Consider the following 8,694-nt stretch of genomic DNA (forward strand, 5'->3'; position numbering starts at 1 on the left):
CTCTCTCTCCCGTCAGATTAGACTTCACTCGCGTTTATTTCCATATCGATCAGATTTAGCTAGTTCTAGCTAATAACTAGGGGTGCACCGAATGGGAAATTCGTGGCAGAAACCGATACCGAAAATAGGAAACAGTTGGCCGAAAACCGAATGCCGAAAGGCCGAAAATGATTAATAGAAATATATATATATATATAATGTATACATTTTTTACCAATGTTGTTCAGCTACCTGATTATGGAAAAAGACATGATTATGGCAAAACTTAACTTAAATAATAATCACTATTATGGGTCCATAAAACATTTATTCAGCACTTTTGAATGCATACAGTACATTCATTCCAAGTCAAGTGCATTTTCTTTTCTCTGTAGGATAACTACAACAAAGTGCATTCAGAACAAAGCCAAGGTGCTTTAAAACTGCATAAACATCTAGGCCAGTAGGCCTACAACAAACTAGTGTAAATAAAGACTGTAACAGCCAGGCCTTCAACAACAACAAATGCACCTATACAGTTTGGTAACCTAACGTGTTGTTGTGATGACGTAATCAAAACGCGGCGACAAGCACGGCGCGCGACTATGCTCGCGGCTGGCTCACAGCCAACATGTCTGCCGCTTGGAGATATTTCAAAATATCAGAGAGAGAGGCGCGGATTGCGATTTGTAAAACGTGTTCAGCTGACATTTCTCGAGGGGGTGTAACTGCAAAGACTTTCACCACTTCGGGATTACTCCACCTCGGCCGAAAGCCGAAAGGGCCTTTTTAACCATTTTCGGCCGATAATTTTCGGTGGCCGAATATTCGGTGCATCCCTAGTTTTAACATTTTATTTTGAAATGCCCAAATCTTCCTACAAATTCAAAATGATTCCAACAAATACCAACATTTTCCCACAATTGTCCACACTTTTAAAGAAATTGCTCAAATCTTCAGACAAACGTCCCAAACTTTAAAAAGAAATCCCATATATTTTATATCTTTGGTTCAACAAACCCACTTTCCTAAAAAGTCAAAACCTTTCCAAACAATTCAAAGTTTTCCCCAAAAGTCCCAATTGTCTAAAAATGTTCTGATTAGCTTTATTAAAATGTTTCCAAATGTAAAATGTCCACATTTTCCAAAAGCCTGTTCTATTTTCAAAATGTCCCTATTTTCCAAAAAAGCCCCAAGGTCCCAGTTTCTGAAAATTTCCCAAATATGTCACATTTTCAAAAAAAATCCCAATATTTTTTTTGCAACTTTCAAAAGTTTCTCCAACTGCCAACAATGTCCCCAATATCAAAAAACAAAAAACAAAAAGAAGATTCTATGTTGTCTCGGAGATATCCTCCGATGGAGAGAGGACAGCAGGTCTCAGCAAACAGCTCAGTGCTGAAGGAACATTGTGTTTAAATCTGCAGGAGAAAATAATCACATCCTGACCTTGAGGAGGAAACCGAGTAAATCTTTCTCAAAGAGGATTGAAACATTACGGTTTACACGGCATCGACTCCGGGGAACAACGAGGATATTGCGTGAGCTGCATGAGAAATAAAGTGCAGGAAGCAAGAAGTGTTGTAAAATTAATCAGAGAGGAGTGCAGGGGAACCTGAAGGCAGCACGGAAAGTATCTCTCTGAACTACATTTCTACTGGAACAAAGGAAACGGAGAGCGATGTGAGAACACTGATCTTAAGCCCGTTGATTTTAACACAAATAATAACCTCATTTACTTCGATTTACTCAAGGGGAAAAATCAGAGTGGAGAGTGGAGGAATTCAATCGATAACATATCAACATCTCAGGGGGAGATTCTCCATTAAGTCCACCAACACATTGACTTCTTATTCATTTCTGTCAGTCACAATGAGGTTTGTGGCTCAACGAAGCATAAAAACACAACCAGTTAATACGAAAAACAAGAATATAATCTGCAGATTGTCAAAAGACATCTGTAACGCTCATAATATATACGTCTCTACGGAGCTTTTTAGCCTTCTTTACGTCTCACTTTTGGTTTTGCCCAATGCTTACAGTTGTATTAATCTGATAAATCCACTGTATACCACATTCTCATTAGAAAACAGTAAGTTACTGTAAAGTACCCGAAACACCAAAGATACACCAAATAACTAGGCCAAACATTTGCACTTGAACGCATCGCACACACTAAAATGTATGACGAACTATTTTGGTACAACTCATTCAGAAAGGAAAACGGGAAAACCTAGATTTAAGATGTCATGACACACATTTTAAAACATGTCCAAACCCTAAGCTCTTTTGATTGGTCGATCCAGCTGAGCTTTTACTAGAAGACGGAGTTAAAACACAGCTGATTTCTAGAAAGGATGAACTTTTCTTAGTTTAGCGCTGAATTTAGTGTTTGAAAGATAAGACGAGGATGAAGATGAAGACTGAATAGAGACGGCCATCTTGACTTTAAGACGTTTGTTCGTTGTTCTGAGTTTACTTTTGAAGTTTTAACATATTATATTTAAATGCCGAAATGTTAGGACAAATCTCCCAACTTTTATAATTCAAAAAAGTCCACATTTTTCCCAAAAATATCAAAATGTTCCCAAAGGTCCCACTTTTGAAAAAACGTCCCAACGTTTTCAAAATGTTCCCAATCTTCTATTGTGTCCCAAATGTTAAAAGAAGTGCCCATATGTGTTCCGATAAAACGTCCCTCCTTTGCATAAACGTTTTCCCCAAAAGTCCCAATTTAAAAGTGAAGCAGCCAATCAGAGGGGTTCATTTTGCTTCCTGTTTCGGCGGGGGAAGATGGGGGAAAATTCGACAGACGCTTATAGACTAAAAAGGTTTACTAGAGAACTGTGGAGTCAAATTGGAGTCACACTTCAAATATTCAAGGTCAGATTTACTTTCGGAGCATTCTTAACAACAGATAATGAAACCCAGGAGACAAAATAAGTAGGAAGTGGAGCAGTAAGTACATTAAACTTTTAATGCGCTGATTAACAATTTATCCTGAACAAGATATCACAGGAATTCAGCAGGAAGAATATATATAAATGAAACCCTTTGGAAATGCAAGACTAATTACTGTTTTCTACTTATTTCTGATTCGCTAATAGAAGCCTTTCTTGCTGCATCACAACCCGAAGGAGCGGCGCTGGATTAATAGATTTTAACATTTAAAATCATCGTCTCAGTATCGGTGATTTCAAAATGCCAACGTCGTCTAAATGTCATGATGCAGCTGGTGTTCAGCGGGAGAAAATCTCAACAGCTGCGGGGAAATTAAAGTCATTATCCGTGACATTTTCCTGACAATGAATAAATAAGAGTTTTTTCTGGTTGGTAACCCTCAGGTGGCTGATAGCTGTTTAACGCAGAGAAAGGCTTTAAAGCACTGTGAAATAAGGACTTAATGGATCTGGAGCTTTAGTAAAAACGCTCTTGATGCCAAAGATCATGACACATTACTCTCGAAAACACAGAGATATCTATAAAAAGGAATAGTTTACAGGTAATAGAATATTTATTTAGATGGGAGACAACAATATGTAAAAGATTTAAAGACATGTGATATGTACTAGCCCCTACATTATTCAGTAAATTCATCTTAAATCAAGTTGTTTGCAGATGATACTTTACTTATAACTCAACATCTCTTATCATTACATTTGACTAAAACAAACACAAAAATTTGGTAATTGGAAAAAAAAGGAATAAAGATATCACAATATCTTTCGATTTCCCTCAAACGCACCGTTAGCAATTGAACAATAGTTCAATGTCTTCACTTTCAAACGTATCACTATTTTACTATAGAGTATGGCCCAATTCCACAAATAACCAAACGTTCCAAATATGAGCCAATCTTCTAAAATATATTCCTCCGTAATGAAATATCCCTACTTTACATAAATGACCTCACTGAAAGAAATGGCTCAATTGTTAAATAATGTCCCCTCTTCCCGAAAATGTCAGAAAATATACGAATTTTCCCAAATCTTGCCCCGTTTTCAAATAATTGCTCATGTGATGAAGTCTATCAGTTGCCATGTCAACAAATGGCTCGTGGCTCTATTTCTCAAAAAAGCATAAAATATCGACCTCATTGCGCCGCTCGAAAATAAATCGGAGGTTCACCAAAATAATCAAGATTCAGGGAAAATGATCTTAAAGTTGTTGAGGTGTTTCAGAAGACATGTTGAATAGGAGGTGCTTCCAATGTGGAACTTTTCACTAGAGTGCGGAAATTAGGGCAATGCATATTTAACCCGAAGAGTCCACTCTGCACATCACGGGAAAGAGCAATGAGAATAATAAATAGGGAGGAAATAAGCTGTTTATCAAGTCATGGATAATAAATCTGAAAATCTTAATTATGTAGAAACCAGATTGTTGGAAGTGGATGCATATTTCATCCATGGCCATTAATTATGTATTTACTGTGAGAGGTGGAAGAAGATTCTGCTGTCAGGCATGACGGCCTTGATGAAGGAAGAGCTCTTTGTTCAGAAACCACAGCGACGGAAAAGAGACGGAACACGATGGAAACTCAACAATACAGAAACAAACTTCAGATCATTAAAGAATCACTTTTGGAGAGGCATTTTCACTTTAACAGTGTTTTGGATTTTCACTAATGTGTGAATTACTTTCTGGAGGGAGAGAGTCAAACTACAGATTGAGGACTGACCCCACTTTCCAAACAGTTCCCAATTTTCACAAATCAATCCCAGTTTCCGAACATGTCCAAAAATGTCAAGAACTTCCCAATTGTCCCAAAACATCCAAACTTAACTAGAATATCCCAACCCAACTAAATGTCCCCACCTATCGAAAACATCACACATTTTCCCAAAATATCACAATTTCTCAAGAATATCCGGTTTCCAAAAAAGTCTAAATGCTCCAATAATATCCCCAGTTGCTAAAAACATCCCAGTTTTTAAAAATTACTCAACTTAACCAAATTGTCCCAACTTAAAAGAACTTCCCAATTGTCCAAAAACATCCCAACTTAACAAGAATATCACAACCCAACTAAAATGTTGCCACTTCCCAAAAATATCCCTACTTTTCCAAAAATATCAAAATGTTCCAAGAATATCCAGTTTCCCAAATATTCCCAATTTCAAAAAGATTTCCCTACTTCACAGAAATTCCCAAACATTACACAAACATCCCTACTTGAAAAGTGTCCCTACTTTTCCAAAACGTGCCAATTTTCCACGAAATAGCCCCAGTTCCTAAAAACATCCCCATTACAAACTAAAAAGGTCCAAACATTACAACAAATTGTCAAAAAACATCCCAACTTAACAAACAATATCCCTAATCAATAAAAATGTCCATACTTTTCCCAAAAAGTCAACATGTTCCAAAAATATCCCCAGTTCCTAAAAAATTCCCAGTTTTTAAAAAATTACCCAACTTAACCAACATTTCCCCAATTTCCCAAAAATGTCCAAACACTACAAGAACTTCCCAAAAGCCAAAAACATCCTTGCTTGAAAGGTTTTTAAAATGTCCTAATTTGCTTAAAAACGTCCCAATTTCCCCCAAAATATCCCCACTTTCCAATAATGTCCCAATGTTCCCAAAATATCCTCAGTTCCTTAGAACGTCCCCATTACCAAAAATGTCCCAGTTTTCAAAAAAATTACTACTTTACCAAAATGTCCGAACTTTCTAAAAACGTAACACTTCCCAGAATCCCCACTTTCCCCAAAAATGACAACATTTTGCATTGAACGTGTGAATCTGTGAGTACTAATGTGTGAATCACTTCCTGATTAGAGCCAGGTGATACAAACTCAACAGGCTTTGGGAGGATTGTCGTCAGACGGACGATTACAGATGGAACAGCAAGCTGTTTGTCTCTCTCAAACTCTCACAATCATCTCAACAAGAAAGAAAAGTGCCGCTCAGAAACTGAAAGAGGGATTCCAGGTGACGGCACGTAATACATTCAAACAGCCGGATATCTAACGTTCATCTGTTTGAAGAATAAAAGTGTTTTTTAGGAATGGACAGCTGGGAAACGAAACAGGTATTAGTGTGAAACGTGTGGTGGGAATCAATAAATACTGAGACTGATTTATGATGAGAAGTGGAAGAAGAAGTACTCAGATCCTTTGATTAGTGCTTAGTCTAACTTTTACTTTGTTGAATGACTGACTCATAATAATCAAGAAAACAGATGTATGGTTAAATCGTAGCAGCGAATCGGCCGAAAGCACAGAGGGAAAAGTGTCGAATCCCTTCAACTGAAAACACAAACTGAGATGTAAACAAGAAGTCCATGTTTTTCCCTGCGGCTGAAAGCATGCACAGAGAAAGAAGACGATGTTAGATAAAATAATAACAACCTCTCAATTTTCCAAAAACATCCCCACTTCCAGAAAATATCCTGACTTTTCCCAAAATATCACAACTTTCCACGAATATCCAGTTTCCAAAGCGTCCCATTTGAAAAAGAAATGACTGAACCAAAACTTCCCAACTTTCTAAAAATGTCCAAACATTACAAGAACTTCCCAATTGTTTTATAACAAAATAGCCCCCACAGGAAATGGAAACACTTGAGGACACAGTATGTCCAAATAGTACATGAGTGAAGTACTTAGAAACATTACACCACTGGATAATGAGCGATACAATAAAACAACTTCTCAATCGTCCAAAATTATCCCCACTTCTCAAACATGTACACACATTACAAGAACTTCCTAATTGTCCAAAAACATCCCAACTTAACAAGAATATCACAACCCAACTAAAATGTTGCCACTTCCCCAAAATACCTCTACTTTTCCAAAAATATCAAAATCTTCCAAGAATATCCAGTTTCCCAAAAATTCCCAATTTCAAAAAGATTTCCCTACTTCACAGAAATTCCCAAACATTACACAAACATCCCTACTTGAAAAGTGTCCCTACTTTTCCAAAACGTGCCAATTTCCCACAAATTATCCCCAGTTCCTAAAAACATCCCCGTTACCAAAAATCTCCTAACTTTATAAAAATGTCCAAACATTACAACAACTTCCAAATTGTCCAAAAACATCCCAACTTAACAAACAATATCCCTAACCAATAAAAATGTCCTTACTTTTTCCCAAAAAGGGTTAGGTCCAAACATTACAAGAAGTTCCCAATTGTTTTTATAACAAAGTAGCCCCCACGGAAACACTTGAGGACACAGTATGTCCAAATAGTACATGAGTGAAGTACTTAGATACTTTACACCACTGGCTAATGAGCGATACAATAATAACAACTTCTCAATCGTCCAAAATTATCCCCACTTCTCAAACATGTACACACATTACAAGAACTTCCTAATTGTCCAAAAACATCCCTACTTACCAAGAATATCCATAACCAACCAAAGTATCCCCACTTCCCAAAAATATCCCCGCTTTTCCCAAAATATCACAATTTACCAAGAATATCCAGTTTCCAAAAAAGTCCACATTTTAAAAGATTTCCCTTCTTCACAAACATTTACAAACAATGCAAACATATCCCTTCTTTTCCAAAACGTCCCAATGTAAAATAAAATGACTAGTTGACCAACATTTCCCAACTTTCTGAAAATGTCCACGCTTCCTCAAAAATCTTCCCAATTGTTTTATTAAAAAAATAGGACCCACAAAACACAGAGTACACAGTATGTCCAAATAGTACATGAGTAACTTCTCAAAAATAAAATTACTTTTTCCCAACTTTCTGAAAATGTCCAAACATTACAAGAACTTCCCAATTGTTTCATAAAAAAATATCCCCCACGTTTTAAAGGACATGGAGAGGAAGCAGGAAATGGAGAATGTTAAAATAGTACATGAGTGAAGTACTTAGATACATTACACCACTGACCAATGAGCGATAACATAACTTCCTGGTTGGGAAGAAGTTCGGATCTGAATGGAAGTTAGTGTTTTGTGCAGAGAGCGTGATGGAAGCAGAAGAGCAGGAAGTGACAGGAAGTGACAGGAAGTGAGAAAAGGGAGATGAATAAATCGGAGTGTGGAGACTGAATGGAGAAAAGAAACTCTGAAACATGTCCGACAGCTCGGCGTTTAGCAGAGCAGCGACTCTCTCTGCAGAATGCACCAAAATAAAAACCCAACATTTGTGTTGCTCACGTCTAGAATCTAAGTACAGCGCAGGGTTCGTGCTGCACTGCCTTCTAGATAAGACTTTAATAAAAACACCAGATGTGTTTCACTTATTGGTTTCCTCCCTCAGACAACTCTCTTAATTTCCTCTTAATGTGTCAGAGGGACTTTACCTGGCAGGAAGTGTCAACACAGACACACACACACACACACACACACACACACACACACACACACACACACACACACACACACACACACACACACACACACACACACACACACACACACCATTACTGTTTTTATATATATTAAACAAACACACATGATACATTTTTCTGGCAGAGGTCTTAGGCTTAACGAGTTTACGAGACATTGCGTGTGTGTGTGTGTGTGTGTGTGTGTGTGTGTGTGTGTGTGTGTGTGTGTGTGTGTGTGTGTGTGTTATTGCTGCACAGATCTAAAGCTCTGCAGGGGGAGGGGGGGGGGGGTCCAGTGTGTGGAGTGTGTATAATTAATATGTTTATTTAGTGTAGGATCTTTCACAGAAATACGTACTTCACAAGAAAGAACAAAAGTTAAAATTAGGACCACAATAACAACATGA

Source organism: Notothenia coriiceps, unplaced genomic scaffold (genome assembly GCF_000735185.1).
Source record: "Notothenia coriiceps isolate Sejong01 unplaced genomic scaffold, NC01 NC01_scaffold00002072, whole genome shotgun sequence".
In the NCBI taxonomy this organism is placed as follows: Eukaryota; Metazoa; Chordata; class Actinopteri; order Perciformes; family Nototheniidae; genus Notothenia; species Notothenia coriiceps.